This window comes from Meriones unguiculatus, chromosome 12 (assembly GCF_030254825.1).
Source record: "Meriones unguiculatus strain TT.TT164.6M chromosome 12, Bangor_MerUng_6.1, whole genome shotgun sequence".
In the NCBI taxonomy this organism is placed as follows: Eukaryota; Metazoa; Chordata; class Mammalia; order Rodentia; family Muridae; genus Meriones; species Meriones unguiculatus.
The window spans coordinates 21,274,473-21,291,132 of record NC_083360.1 but is presented as its reverse complement, the minus strand read 5'-3'; the positions used below and the strand labels follow the sequence as shown (position 1 = coordinate 21,291,132).

At 42.0% G+C, this 16,660-nt stretch overlaps 1 protein-coding gene across 3 annotated transcripts in view; it reads left to right on the top strand.

Annotated features, from left to right (window-relative positions):
- Positions 1-16,660, top strand: part of C1qtnf7 (C1q and TNF related 7) — a 100,314-nt gene that overhangs the window by 12,388 nt on the left and 71,266 nt on the right. Inside the window, exon 1 of one of the 3 annotated variants that reach the window (XM_060365374.1) lies at positions 764-1,518. The exons of the other annotated variants lie outside the window; for them this stretch is intronic. The gene's annotated coding sequence lies outside the window, so the exon portion shown is untranslated. Of the gene's footprint in view, positions 1-763; positions 1,519-16,660 lie in introns of those variants that run through there. 3 annotated transcript variants of the gene reach the window in all.

The following is a 16,660-nucleotide window of genomic DNA, read 5'->3' as shown; positions in this document are numbered from 1 at the left end:
TTAAAGTAGGTCTTTGAGGCTCCTTGGCCTGCCAGCCTCCTCTAACAGGTAAGTGAGTTTCAGGCCAGTGAGACGCTCTACTTCAAAACCCAAGGTGACTAGCTCCTGAGGAACAGCACTCACGCTGCTTGTCATGTGGCCCCACACAGATGCACACAAACACACACATATACACAGGCACAAATGCACACACGCAAAAATACTTGTGTTTGACCTACAGAAACAGCACTTTCATATGGTTCGGCTCACTTTTGTATTATTCTAAAATTCTATTTTATTGCTTTGTGAGAAACCTCAGGAGTGCTTGCCACTCAGCATCCTGTCCTGATCACACACACACACACACACGCACACACACGCACACACGCACACACGCACACACGCACACAGATGTCTCTGGCAGTAAATGTGTTGCAGCACACACTCATCATAAGGAAAGCGCAGTCGTCTGTAAACTGTCTTCATATTCTGCACCACCATTGCATGGATCACACTGTACATCTGTCCCTGTGAGAGCTGAAGCCTTACAATGGTCAGAAGCAACAACTACATAAGTAGGTAAATGATTTGTTGGTCAATGGAGCTAGTATCTTCACATCTTTCTTCAGGAGACTTGGTGAGGTATATGTGAAATATATTCCACTGCCTGTTCCCCAAAAGGTAGACACTGGGGTACACAATGACGGTTCTGCCGTACACTCTTGGCAACTTCAGTCTCTATATCCTTCGGTTTCTCTGCAGTGACTCAGCCTCCCCTTCCTCTTGGTTTTTTTTTTTTTTTTTAGTTTTTAACCAGGTCCTTATCTCAGACAGCTGCCTCAGCCATTATTTTCTTTCTGCTCTCTTCTTTGAACCATGCCTGTCTTTTATTCTCTGCTTTTTGTTTACCCTCCTTGTCATTACACATTCTCTTGTTGTTCCCATTCCCTTCTCTCCAAGTCCACTCTTTCGGGCAACTTCTCCACACGCACCCTCTGGTCTGAGGTCTTTCTCTTCGTTTTCATTTGTGCGTCTATCTCCTGCAGTTTCCATGTCCCTAGATAACTGAGGTTCCTAGCATAGCACCCGGATTTTAGCAAAAATTCCATAAATACAAGTTGGTCCTTTTGTATGTGATTTTAGGCAAAGGGAAAGAAATGTGCAAAATAAACAGCTCAAATGGAAACACAAAATTAGAGCCATGAAAAGGAGGAGAGATAAAATATGTGACTCGAAAGGATCAGTCTAGTTAGAATGATTGAGCATGAAATTTTGCTTCCTGGCAGCCGAACCAGAGAATTTTTAGACCCATGTACTCTCCGGTGCATACAGGGTGAAGGGCCAGAGGAGAGGAAATGAGTTCTCTTTTTGCCTTGACCCAGCCCGATTTCAGAGCACACACTATTCCCCATATCTCCATTTTGTTTTCAGCAATCCATTAATCTCTTGCTGAACATCCAGAGCTCTGTGTGTTAAAGCCTTACTCAAATGCTCCTCAGGAGGTTGCTCTCTACGGTAAATACAAGGCTTCTGATGAAGGTGATGTATGTGATGATGTTGATACTGTTGCTGTGGTATTGGGAGGGGAAACCTGTAATTCTTGGTTCATCGGCTTCCTGGATGCATGTTCTAGCTGCAGGCGGTAGTTTAAAGAGGAAAGAATCGGAGAAAGGAAGGAGTGACAGCTCTTGTGAATTCTTTTCCATTTTCCTCCAAAGCTACTCAGTGCTTCATCCTTCCTTGCCTGTCACCCTCCCTCTGCGACCCATTACAGGTTAAATACCTTGTTCCAGTGAGACTTACAAGCTTTACTGTTGATGCCTTGGTATTTAGTCACAAAAACGAGCACAGTGAATGCTGGTTCTGGAAGTGAGTTCAGCTTTGTTTGTTTGTTTGTTTGTTTTTTAGCTAGTGTCAGTGGTCAATTTTTTATGTGCCCCTCTTTGTAAAAAATAAAGATAGGGTATCCAACAGACTCACTATACGGATGAAGCAGGCACGCATAGGGGTGACTTGTAATGAAAGTGTTGGTTTCTTAGTAAACTCAGTTATGTTACGTAAAGATGTTTTTGCTTTAATCCCAAGTGTGGGATTTTAGTTTGGGCTTTGGTTTGTCCACAGCTGATAACTGTCTCGTGCATGGCGTGGCCTTTGCTGGTAATGGCCTGCCTCCTCGGACCCTAAGGGATATAAATATGGGAACCCAGAGAGAGAAAGCACGGCGTGCAGTATTGGCATGTGGCACATAACAGTTTGAAGTGACTGGAGATGGACAGTGTGGTGGAAGGAAAAGAAATATTTCAATGCAGCAGCTCAGAGGAGACTGCCTGCTGTGTTTTCTGTTGATGGAGATTGGTATAGTCCCAGGGGAATGAATCGATCCTAAACAGCCAGGAGAAGTAAAGAGGTCTGTGCCCCCTCTCCGCACTAACTTTCTCTCTTCTTCCTAGGGTTGAGGTTTCAGAAGGGAGAGCCTTTAAGAAATCCCAAATAAAATAGTTTAAAAAGGATCGCAACCATAACTAGCAAGCCAGGCCCCTGTTCGGTTTAAGTGACATGGACATTGCTCTCTCAGCAATGTCCTAGCCCCTGCACTGAGACACCACCTGCACTAAATGACAATGCCTCTCTTCTCCAAAACAATCTAGCCGTGACAACATATAGGCCCCTAGAAATACTCAGTAAAATTCTTTGTGCAGCCCAAACACTCTGACACTAAGGGCAGTGGGCCAATCCAGCCGAGACTGCTTCTGGCTGCCTGTGGAGGAAGGAAATTTCTATCCTCAAAATAAACATTTAGGGAGGAAAAGAAAAAACAAAACAAAACACTTACCGTCTTATGCCTATGCATAATAGGCATATGATTACATATGCATAATTACACAAGATTAAAATCAGATGCATCATAGGAAAGACACGTCCAATGGCTTACATAATCCAAATCTATCAATCAAAACAGAAATCACACGTAATCTTCTCCCCTTTCGACTCAGTCTTCCTCCTAAAACCACACAAAGAAACCCCTGGCAGTAACCAGAATAAATATCCCTGTTCTCTTGCTGTTTGTCCTGCCTGTACTTTCATTTCAATTCAGAATGAAACCCCTCCATACTGTGCTACTTGTGTGTGTTTCTTCAATTCTTTAACAAGATGCCAAGGACCTGCCAACACCCAGTCCTGACAGAGGCCATCATAACAGGTTTTCGGTGAAACAGTTAGGTGCTGTGTAAATAAACCACAGCTACTATTAAAATTTACCTGTCTTCACCACTGGGAATGAACTAGAAGATAAACCATTAGCAAGCAGGGTGTTGACTGCATCATGGAACATGCGGTTTTCTTCCTTCCTTTTTCCTTCCCTGTTTTTTCTTTTTTCTCTGTCTGATGCCCCCATTGTGGATATCCTAATTAAACACAGCCTGTGTAGATGTCCTGGCAACAATTCCAACTGTAAGCTGACCTCATTATAAAGTCTTCATCCTTTTTACACAAGACACTCTTCTGAGCCTGACTTAGGTGAGATCCTGAAAGATGTGTTTAAGTGCCTAGCAAGAGGAGAAACTATGTGATGATGCCATGTAAGCTGAGGATGTGGGCATGCCAGGCATGTCGCAATCCTGACTTCACCTTAACTATTAGTAAGCGAGCCTGAAAAAGTCCCTAAAGTGCAGGCTATACCCACAACTATTACATCAGAGCTCTGGCGGTGGAACTGAGGCATGAATAATTTTTTAGTGCTTTCCCCCAGTGACTTTAAATGCAATCGGTGTGAAGAAACACCATTTTACGGAAAATGACAACCAATGGTGTGAAAAGCTGCTGAGTTCCCAAGACTATGTCTTTTTCCCTTGTTTTGAGGGCACTGATTATTCTTTAGCCCCTGCAGAACCCTTCTAGGAACTTTGAAGAAAGGGAAATTAGGCTGTGAAAGGAAAGCTACAAAATGCCTAGAGCAAATACAGCCTGATTCTTCAACAAAAAATGATGGACAGGAGGGAATGGGGCTTGAGGAATTAGCAAAAGCAGCATAATGCAGTTTCAGAATTATAACTGACTTTTAGAATATGCAAGACCTAAGCATTTTTGAGCCAGAATAAGTAATACCAAATCACATTAAGTTTACAAGTTAAACCTTTAAATAGTAAGAAGCTTCATCCAATAGATTTATCACAGGGTCCTGACCAAGTGGGTTTCCTAATTCACACCTCATTGACTATTTCTTTTTAATTGCTGTTTGTGAAATTGGTCGAGTGTGTCAGCTCATTACCTCTCCTTATCCTCAAAGATATCCCAGGAAGTGGCTCCATTTTACATGTGAGAAACAATTTTCAGATGAGGAAACAGACACAAGAAACTGCCTAAAGTCGGTAAGAAAGCAAACTAAGACTCAAGCCTGGGTCACTATGACCCTCTAAAGCTCACTGCTTTGACCCTGATACTCTGGATGTACAGCACAGCTTCAATTCCTGCAAAGCTGTGCAGATCTTTTCACAGCCTGAAAGAAAACAAAAAGGACAATTGTGCCCCAAGGGGTATGCTAAACACCAGAGTCTCTGAATAAAAGGGAAAAATGTCCCCAAGACTGTATCTATTCCTTCAGGTCCAAATCATTTCAAAGAGAAGTGAAAGGGCGTGAAGCCTTTACTTTCATTGACACACATGCTGAGGATGATGGTAGAATTGCAGCCAGACTAGGAATTGCCCACAACTGCCACTAATCAAGAAATGTCGTTCCCTCAGCTCTGGGCAGTCAGGGTTCGATAGGAATGATAGCTCCGAGCACCATTCATCTCCACCATCTGCTCCTTCCTCTTCCCTGGACAAGTAGTCCTTGCTGACTTCTGCCTGCCAAAGCATCATGTGTGCCAGCTCATTTGGCCATCTCCTCCTGAGGAAACCCAGTCTCCACAGCCTTTGATTGCTCTGAAAACTGATTAGTGTCCATTTGCAAGCCACAGTCTCCTGCTAATGCCTCCAGGTGTCTGATCCGCGAGGCTTTGATTTCTGGTCTATTAACTTAGAACACAATTAAACCTAATAAAAATATAACATTAGCTCCAAATAGCTGCATAACACGTGTCAGTAAGATGCTCTCCTTTGGTCTGCAGAATGCTGAGATTCATGTGAGTTCTCCTTTGCAGCAAGAAGAGAATGAGCAAAATGCCACTTCCTTCTCATAAGAAAGGCTGATGCAATATCCCCTTGAAGGAGTAAATGGCACTTTATATTGCCTTAATAAAAAAACACTTTAAAGCTACATTTAAGGGGGGAAACTGGCTTGCAACTTCATTCCAGGACAAATTTAGGTTTCTTGAGAATAAATCTTAATAAAGACTATAACTTGGGTTGTTCAGTTTGAATAGAAAAAAATGCCAAAAATGTCCAATAAAGCAAAGATTAACTAAGCATTTATTTCTTTTCGGCTCACATTTCCATTTAAAAATTTTCTAAAACGATTTTGAAAGGAGGCATGTCATATGCCCATAAATACAACCATCTCTGACAGAACACATGTCTCAGACCAAATTGGTCCAGGGAGTTTATGGCAATTTGGCCATGGCTGCTGTCCAGTACATTCACAGTTTATTGCAAAAGTCATCAGGAGAAAGGAAAAGTAGGTACTGGCTCAGCATCCTGCCTGGAGTAGGACCTCAGCTCTAATTGGGTGCTGGGCTAGTATTGGTCCCTAGTATTACCCCCCCCAATAGCTGTTTGTTATTGTGTTCTTACCTGAGAAGAAGCTGAGGGAGATGAAATAAGTAGACAACATGACAAATATATGCTTGAGACTGGTGCATGAGCTGGATTTCTCTAGTTGTTGAAATTTGTTTAAATTCATGAAGAGAAACAATGCAATGAATCTCCAGGCCCTGACTGAGGAGGCAAACATCTCCTGTAAGTATAAAGCTTTCCTAGGGCACATCACCACATTCACAGCCAGAACAACAGGACAACAGCTGTGGTCTTGCCCGCAGCTGGTCATGAAGGAAGCTTTTGTGGAAGATTGATGTGTGAATTTAATCACCATCAAAACCCACCTAATAGCTAGGAGAAATGAGACACAGGGGTCCCGGGAGAAAAGGGTATACAGGGTTGTAAAGGAATGAGAAAACCTACATAGATCATCAGGAACGGGGCAGGAGAGGCTTGCCTGCGGTATGTTCTCTGAAGGCCAAATAGCTCTGTTTAGTCAGAAAGGAATGTTCTGGAAGAAAAATAGGAAGATGAAAGAAACAGATTAGAAGAGGATTTGAATTGTGAAAGGATGGAAATGGAGGAGAGGTGATTCTGACTTTCTTCTGAAAGGAATGGGAAGCTATCAAAGGCCCTGGTGTGAGAGAAAGACATGTGGGAAACAGAGTTTGGGAAGATTAGGCCACTGCAATGTGGAGGGGAGGGACTGTAGTCTGAGGCCAGATGGGGGCCTTCCCCTATCATTCCATGGCTCTCTGGAGGTCAGAGCTCTGTAGGGCTCTGTGAGTCCTTTCAGCTCTGCTGTTTTCTGCCCTGGGTTCAGGAAAGCCCTGCAGATGAGCCAGTGGCCCGAGCCTGGCCTGATGTGCTTCACACGAAGGGTCTAAGTACCCTGGGCCTGCGATAGGGATATGTCATCAGGACATTAAGTGGATTCCAGATGTCTTCCAGGGAAGAACATGCCGAACAGGAGGCCCCATGCAATACACATGCAGCCCTCAGCAAGCAGGGAGATGGCGATGGGGGGAAAAGCAGAGCGGAGGAAAAATGAGATCTTACCCCCAATGCAGTAGGACATAAATTTAAATTATGGGTTCCCTTGCAAAGACAATATGTGAAGCCTCACTTGAATGCTGCTAATGCTTGAGGAACGGTTTTCTGCAGACAATCTGTCTTATGACTCTTGCCTGCATTAAACCCACATGTCATTCAAACATGCACATGAGACTCTGTTGGATTCTACAGAGCAATCTACAGAGACTACTGCACTGGGAACATCCTAGCCAGGACTCAAATTTGAAAATAAAAGGTTCTCTCCCACTGCTTAGATGTTATAAAAATCCAATAATGCTGTGCTAGGAAACAGGAATTGTACCTGACGTTACTCTGAGCCATGTGACCTTGGGCAGGTTTACTCATCTCTGAATAGTAACAGAACCACAAGGGTTCAGTGATGCTGCAGCTATGACAGCATCTTACCAAAAACAAGGACACAGGAACAAGCACGGTCAGAAATCAGTGTGGACAAAGCCAGGTAGGAAATGCAAATGAACCTGGTGGCATTCCTGAGAAATCAGACCTGTCTAGCTACTTGCCTTACTCAGTAATCTCATTCAAAAGGGAGTCATTTGGAATAATTCAGAAACACCTAGACAGAAGTTGAAAGAGACAAAAACAAACAAGCAACAAAATATTTACTGTGTCTTTTCAAACAAAGGGCTTCATATCTTAATTATGCACATGGTCAATATTGTGTTGTTGGCTCTACAATGAAGTCAGAATGAAGATGAATCTCTACCAATACAAAATGGTAGAAGTGAGTAAACGTTCTCTTAACCACTGAGCAATTTCTCCAGCACTTCCATTTCCATTTTAAATAGCAGGACCATAAAGTGAAAGAAACGAAAGAAATTTAACATCAGATTCACAGAAGAAAAGGAGAAAGCATGGGTGGGAGCAAGGGAAAGGAGGATAAGAAAAAGAAAGGTGAAGGTGGAGAAGAAGAAAGAGGAGAAAGAGGAGGAGAAGAGGGAGAGGAAGAGCAGGAGGAGAAGAAAAAGAAAAAAGAAGAGGAGGAGAAACAAAAGAGGAGGAGGAGGAAGAAGAGAAGTGCCATTTACAATAGGAGGGTTGAGAGCAGAATGTAAAATATTGTCATCTTTATCTTCAGCAGTACACACCTGCAAATAAAATAACACCAAAGTGCTGAGCATTCATGTGGGAATGGCAGAGTTGGTATCCAAGGGTGAAGTCGAAGTACTGGAACCTGTGAAAAATGCGGAGTGGTTGTCTATCTAAAATTCATTCTCTTTAACTCAGTTTAGTAGCTTCGAAGTCTCATCTTGGCTTCTATCCACCAATATTAGTTAGCCTAAAGGGATCATGTGTCAAAGGGAAGCACAACACTCTGTTGCAAAGTCATGTTTTGCTTTGAAAAGATGAAGATCTCAATTTTCAAACTCTTCCAAGGCACCACATAATCTATTTGTATATTTCAGCATTAATTTGAGAAACTATTTTTTTTCAAATGAGGGCAGATTCTTTTCCTGAACTTTAAGGAGTTTTTGTTTGTTTGTTTGTTTTTAGCTTGGTATTGCCTTGATTCACTTAGTTTTGAGAACTCGTTTTATAACTAAGGAAGACTTTGAACTTCTGATCCTAACGTTTCTGCCTCCTGAATGGTGGGATTACAGACATCTGCCTCCACACCCAGTTGATAGTGTACTCAGGATGACACCCAGGACTTCCTACACACTCTGTAAGCATGCTACCTCCTGAGCCACATCTCCAGCCCTGTTTGCTTTTTTATTTCTATTTTTGATTGATACATAATAATCTGATAATCCTATGTGCTAGTGGGGGAGAGTGAGGAATGGTAGGTGGCAATTTGATGTTTCCAAATGGGTATATAACACACATTGAACAAACCAAAGACACTAGCAGGTATACTACTTCAAAGACGTCATTTCTTTGCATTGAGGATATTCAAAACTTTATTTTATAGCTTTTTACAAACATAATTAATTATTAGCTATAGTTACCAGCTAATCTATAGACTACCAGAATGCAACTCTTTAACCTGATTATGTTTTACCGTATAGTCAGTGGCCCTTAGTCCTGTCTCTTCTCTACCCTTCCCAGTTTCCATTAGCCACCATTCTAATCTCTACTTCATTTGATAAATGTTTTGTCTTCTGGTTAGAGCATGCTGAGCTTGTCTTTCGGCTTCTGGCTTATTTCACTTAACGTATTGTCCTCCAGAACATGTAAAACATTCCCGCACTGCTACAAATTGATCTTAGTTCTGTGCTTGGGAATGACAGAGAACATCGTAACCCTCTTTCTGCAGAGCAGACTTTCAGACATTTGAAGAGACTGCAGTTTCCCGTTTCCTAGAAGACAGCTTCCCACATTCAGCATCCTAATCTGATCATTCCTCAGAGCCTCCCAAATTTCAACATCTTGGCTACTTTCTTGGGGCATGTTCTAATCCATCAAAAATTAATGGCCATCATATGCTCAGGCTCCAGAATAACATTAGTAACATCAAACTCTGTGGACAAGGCAAATTAATTCACAGAACTTTCCTGGAGACAGATTTCTTAACACGTATAGACTGTATTTTTAAAATGATATCTTCCCATGTCTCATAATGTCCCCTAAAGGGAACTGCTGGGATGACTCAGTGAGTGATGGCACCTGCTGCTAAGCCTGACTACCCGAGTTTAGTCCTTAAGACCCACGTGGTGGAAGGAGAGAACTGATTCTCACAAGTTGCCCACTGACTTTCACAAGCACACCATGGCACGCGTGCGTCTATGCGGACACACTCACACACATGCACACGTACATTCACGAACTCGCTAAAATAATATATATGTGAAACAATACATGCTCCAAATTAATTTCATCACAAGAATATTCATCGTGGAGATTTTTATTGCTTCAACATGTGGATACAATTATGACAATAAAATTTTAATACTGAAGAATTTGTGCCACATCAATACAGCCACTAAATACTATGTAACCATTAAAGATGATGTCAGAAAGCCTGTATTGAGCTACATAAGGATCTGTATATACCTACGTATACATAGAGAACAGTATATAACAATGAGTACAATCTGATTACATCTTAAGTAAAATAGCCATCTATTAATGATATGTAGAGAAAAATATTCCCCTGAAGCTAATAGTATCTCTCTGAACTAGCCACTTTTATCACTGTGACAAATACCTCAAATAAACAGGTTCAAACAGTAAAGACTCCTTTTAGCTCATGGTATCGGATGCTTCATTCCGCCCCTTGCAGACAGCTCCATTGCTGTGGACCTGAAGTGGGAAGACAAAGCCCCACAGTGACAGGTTGTGACAGAGCAAAGTAGCTCCAAGCAGCTAAGAAACAGACAGCAAGAAAGGGGACTGTGTCTTTCTCGAGGTAGGCTCATCTCCCTCCATTTGCCAGCTGCCAAAGTAGCACCACAGCCGGGTGCCACGCCTTCAACCCAAGAGCTGGTGGAGACACTTCATACCATACATTCTCTGTGGTTCATTTAATCTAATGCATTTCTCTTTGTTTCTTGCTTTCTTTTATAAGCAAATTCATAATAAGAAAAGGCAACTGTTTGTTAGTGTTTTATTACTCTCAGAATAGAGAACAACACCCTGACATGGGACTTCGGACTGCCCAGGACTTCATCTTCTCTTTACACCATCACTTCCCACTTTGTCCCAACACACAGCCACAAATCCCCAGCTGCCCACCACTGATGTCCACCTGACACCTTCTGATGATTTTCAGCTATACATCTAGGTTAAGAAAATAGCTTGGGGGCTAGGGACTCAGTCCAATTGGAAAGTTTTTGTCACACAGTCATGGGAACCAGAGTCTGATTCCTAGCACTCACATTTAAAAACCTGGTAGGTACGGCACCTACTGTGATCTCAGTGTTCTTGAAGTAGAAAAGGGAGAGCCCACAGCAGGCTGCCTCAGTAGATCAGCCAACTCCATCATGAGAAGGTTCAGTGAAAGCCCCTGCCCCATCCACCGAAGCAGAGAACAACCAAGACAGACACCGAACATCATTCTCTTGCGTCTGCATGAACACAGAAGCTTCTATACCCACAAGCATCTGCACCATGCAAAGCATACACATTCAAAAACAAAAAAACAAATTAGCTTGGAGAAACTGCTGTCAATTACATGAATAGCAAAAAAGCAAGACCAATCCAAGATATTGTGTCTAATCTAAGGCTATGTCTCCTCAGGAACAGAATTGTACAACAGAACTTTTCTATCTTTGTGCTATAATCGTAGCATAAACAAATCACATATGTTGTTTCCAACATTATCTGGGGAGAAATATTCTGAAGTACAGTCCCTTCCACTGCCAGTCTACAAGCAAGAAAAGTGATTCCAGATACGTGCTCTTCCTGTTTCAGAGAATGACCCCGACTATGCAGAGCAATATTAAAGTCCCGTTTGCAAACATATGCCCAACACAGTCAGAATCACAAATATGGTCTACTGTGTTTCATTATAAGAATTTAATATTGAATTACAAAACCCAAATGGCATAAATAAATTCCAGATGTCCTCCCAAATCCCTAAATCTCATATTTGACTAGAAAGAGACATCGCTGTGTATGAATAGTTACATTAAGTTCCCTGAAAAGCTCCAAAGATCCTCAGCAGTTCTTCAGGCGTCTCCCAAGAAAATACTTGAACCCTTGAGCTCTTGAGAGTCACAGCCCAGCTGCCTGATATGTGCTCTGCCTTTTTTCTCCCCTCGAGGGACAACAGTACTATGCTAAAGTACAGAGAGTTGGAGCCAGGCTTCCTGGGTTTCCGTGAAGTAGGATAACTTTGGGCGAGTTCGTCCATCTCCTCATTTGTCACTTGAAAATGAACACTGTATCCACACTTGATAGTGCTCCTACCATGGTGCTGGCTGCGCAGGAAGGTGCTTGTGCTTATTACTGAGGATAGCAAGGCACAGGAGGTCCTCAGGGCAGGGAAAGTTCATGCTGCCCTTGTTTATGTTCCAGATAAACAGACCTTTTGTGGATGACTAATGAACTAATTTTTGATCATAGATAGTTCTAAACCTGACCAACCCCTGACTTTCCTTACTGTGTGCTTAAGCCATGCCATTCTACCAAATGTCAAATGTGCAGAAACAAAAACACAAATGCTCTGTCCTCAGAAGGCTTGTGGAAATGGCTTCTCATCTCCAATTAACATAAAAGATGGAGTCTGTGAAACTCCAGCATGTTTATGATAGTAATAATCAAAAGCTGACCATTTTCTTCCTTCTTAACCCCTTGACCTCATTAATAATTGGCATCTGTGTTTATAAGAAACAATTACAACTATGAATGGTCATCATTACTGACCCTTAACAGAGGATTTACAGCCAGTATATCCTTCAGCGGCTCAGTTCACACCTCCAGAGTATGAATGGACGCCAGATGGCAAGTGCACAAGCCTCGTGCTAGTTCATACTTGGCCTGCCTTTTACCTCTGAGTAGTAAGAAAGTGTGCACAATTTAGTGTATACAGACTGCTTTCACATGCAACACATTACTTATGCCCTCCCATCGAAGCTGTGTGAGTAGGTTTTGTCATCATCATTATCAATTATCATTATCATCATCATCATACCACATTGCAACAGAAAACTCAATCTTGGGGATGATGAGAATCCTTGTCCGAAATCACCAGCCAGTAAGAAATTTAGTAGAAATTGGATTCCTTGCCTTAAAATCTGTGGAGTTTTATTATTATTAAACTTGACTGATCAAATTATAGGACTCACAATTGTAAAAATAGTCACAGGAACTCTTCAGATTTGTCTTTTCTTTGCACATTCTTTGTTTATCTGAAGCTCTGGTTTTCTGGTTTCTTCTGATGTTCCCATGATTGGCCAAATCAAGCCCAGGCATAGGCTAGTCCTTCATCCAGGTGGAGCTGTCTCTGCAGGCTGGGACTGTGTACTGAAGAGAGGGGGATATGTTTAATTGGAGTTTTGTTAGAGCAGAATCTTGCTCTAATAGCCAAATGGTGTCTCATCTAAAAAGAAAAATGAACTATTCCAGAGAATTGTTCACAAAGGAGCCAAATCTTTTGCAACAGCGAAGTATTGTACACAACTCTGAAAGTATTGCTTAATGAGTCTAAGATGGAAATGTGAAGCAGTGATGTGTCAGTAAGGGAGTGTGTCTGGCTTCCTGCAGAAGAAATCAACCTCTGTGGCCTGGCCAAATAGTTTCCTCGCCTAAAAAGATATGTGTGGATATGTAGTCAGGAGTTGGTACAATGATGTCTGGCTTGGTTTGACCTCCTATACCAGGATTCCATTGAATGGGTAGCTTAACAAACATTTAATTATCAGCTTTGGAGACTTAGCTGTTAACGACATATGGATAGACAGATCTAACATCCAGTGATGACCACATCAGTCCTTCATTCTTGAAATGCTCTCTCCTGGCAGAGAGGAGAGATCATTTGCTCTGAGGTCTCTTCTTACAAGGACACTAACCTTATTTATGAGTGTTCTATCTTTATGAAATAATTAAGTGCCAAAGCCCTATCTTCAACCATCAAACAGGAGGTTAGGGCTAGAGCACATGAATTTCGAGGGAGAAGGGCCACAGATCTCTAGCTTCCTGCACTTTTTCTTTGTTAGCAGCTCTCTGTTACTCCAAACTACAAAGAACCAAGTCTGAGCAGGCAGTACAGACTGAGTCTTGCTTTATTTCCCAGCAACCTCTGCTCATACATCATTCTCTCTAATGGGTAAGTCACATGCCCACTGCTGGACACAGGGCAATTTGGAAAACTATGTATGAGCTGATTATACCGCCTCCCTAAATGAGATCTCTATAGTAAGAAAGAAGGAGGAAACAGATACTGAGCAACATATGGGAAACTGCCATTCACTGAAGGTCTGCAGTGTGGTAGGTACAACTCAGAAGCGTGCCAAGGAGAAGGAACACCCTTCTTGCATTAGGCTTCCAGAAAGTGAAGTCCGTGGAAATGTAAAGTGTGAAAGAAGATGTTCTTTTCATAGAAGACTGTTCTGTGGATTTCTTTCATAAGACACGGAGTGACTGGCTCAGCACAGATTTTCAAAACTGGTTGTGAATATTCCTTCCTCTTTTGTCTCTCCCTTTCATGAAATGAGAGAGGCCATGTTGCTTTCCACTCGGAGGGGCCTTATGTATTCTCAGTCTAATTAAGCTGTTTTGATTTAGCTATGGCTGCTGATGGCTATGGCTTCTGGCTGATGTTCTCCATATCCCCGAACCCACACACACACAGCACAGCTGATGTATTGGGTCAATCTCTCCTGTCTCCTAGGTTGTCTCCTTTGTTGAAACTAGAACTCTTGGAATATTATATTCATGTTTAGTTAACAAATCAGTAGTCTTGGTGTTGGTAGTTTATCAGCCTATACATTAGGCTTAACACTTATGTCTGACTTCATGCAAAAAAAAAAGAGGAAAGAAAGAAAGGTGGAAAGAAAGGGAGAGAGGAAGGGAAGGAGCAAGGAAGGAAGAGAGGAAGAGAGAGAGGAAGGAAAAAAGGAAAGGAGGGAGGAAGGAAAGAAAGAAGAAAATCAACCTCTGTGATCTGGCCAAATAGTTTTCTCACTTAAAAAGAAATGTGTGGATATGTAGCAAATAAGTGAATCTCAGCTTTATCATCATTTAACAGCAGTATGGTCCTGGGCAAGTTTCACACATCCAGTAGATGAGAAAAGAAATGTTCTGCACTTGTGAAATTTTAGAGTTGCCCATTCTGCCATAATATGTTAGTAGCAACAGCTGAAAATGGAGCCATCATATACCCAGGAAAAAGAGAGGTGCAGCAAATTATGCAAAAGGGGGTGTGTGTCTGTGTCTGTGTGTCTGTGTCTGTGTCTGTGCAGTACTAGGGATTTAACGCAGGGCCTCACACATGCTAGGCAAGAGGTCTACTATTGAACTATATTCATAGCTCCCTTTTCATTGTTTAGAGACTAGGTCTCACTAAGTAGGCTAGGTTGGCCTTTATCATGTTCCTCCTGCCTTACTCTTTTGAATTGCTGAAGTTACAGGCCTGTGCCACCAAGCCTGATTCAAAGTCATTTATTACGCAGTATAGTCTGTACTATAGAAGATTAATTAAAATCAGCAAACCATCCTGAATTGCAATAACCTCACATATGAAAATACATTGAAAAAATGACCCACAAACTTCCCAGAATCAGACTCTGACTTTTATAGCAAGGGGAAAATATCACCACAGAAAAGAAATCTTTTCCAGGAAAGCATCTTTCAGGTGCCTCAGTAGCCAAGCATACGGGAGGATGTGATAAAAGAAAATTCCCAGAATGCTTATCTCACTGACCCGGGGTGTTGTAAATATGTTAAGTTTGAGTTATGGAGAACAGTTAAAGTGTCTCAGTGCTGCCAAAAGGACTGGTGGAGAATCTCTCCTTTGTGGGGCTGCTCCTGATTGTCTGTGAACACCAAACTGAATTTGGCAACCTGACAGCACCGCCTGAAGCTTCCTCGCCGCAAAATGTAAATTCACTGCAGAGCAGGATATCACATTCTATCTTTACACTGATGTATCTGTCTCCTTTCTCTGAAGCATCCAGTGAAATGGGAATTTTGGAAGCAAACAGCAGGTGTTTGGCATCTTGCACGTGGGACGTATGTCAAAATTTAATGCTAACTAGGATGGCTCAAGAGATTTTTTTTTTTCCCAGCAGTATAAACATTAAAAATTTACTTGTGAGCCTAGAATTAAAAACTGGATTTGGTCCCAGGTCTTTCATGTAATAAATGTGTAAGTGCGGACTCATTACTTATTGTCCTGTTTTTTTTCTTTGTGTATAAAATGGAAATAATAGCTCTTCTATTGAAGCAAAAGGCAAATTCTATACTTAAAGGAAGTAGAGTGCTGATGATTTCCCATGGTTCAGCCTGCATGTCTCTCACTGGACAGTGTCCAAGGGGAAAGTACTCACGTCTGTCTATCAGTTACAACTCTTTTGGTTGCACATGACAGGTACCTGACTCAAAGTAGCTTAAGAAAAATAGGAATGCATTATCTCATGCAATTGGATAGTCTTAGCTTGAGGCATGGCAAGATTCGCCCCTTCCCCTGTTTCCTTGTGTGTGTGTATGTGTGTGTGTGTGTGTGTGTGTGTGTGTGTGTGTGGTGTGCCTACCTTCCGGTATGTCTGTGGACCTTACATTGTGGAGAAGATGACCAATGAATGAAAGGACATTTGTTTCCAAAGACTGTCTTTGAGCCATGCATATCACTGACCTTTGTTGACAGATGTGTCATGTGTGTTCTCCATGTCTCGCCCTGTTTGACCTGGGGAGGCTTTAGGAGCAAACGACACTGCACAGGGAAGCCCAACTTGAGCCACACAGAAAAGGAGGTCCCGTGCAGTCAGAAAAATATATTCGTTACAGTGAGCATGACACCATGCTGGTCCAGCCACACGAAACATGGGCTCACATTACAGAGATTCTGGCACAAAGCTCAGAGGAAACAGCACGCACATTAGATTTACTGTTTGACTCAAAGATCAAATAACCAACTTTGCCTAATTGGCTTAAGCGTCCCCTGGCTTTTATCACTGAAAGGCCATGCTCTGGAAAATCCCTCAGCCCTGGGCAAACCACTTCTTGTGTTTTCTTTTTGGCATCATATTTACCTTTCAAAGAACGTGTGATTTGAATTTTGTTTGGATTCTCCAAAGTAGCTGTTATGGGTTGTTTGTAAAGCAAGCCAGGCCTCAGTAAACACATGAATCCTGACTAATCTGAGAATGAGTAGAATCTTAATTGTTGATTAAGACAAGAAACGCATGTGCTGGGCTTGCCGAGATAGTGTGGTCACGATGTTGGATCTGAGAAAGAAGAATGAGGAAAGAGAGGAGAAAGAAAGAATAGAGTGGTTTGGGATGAGGACACAGAA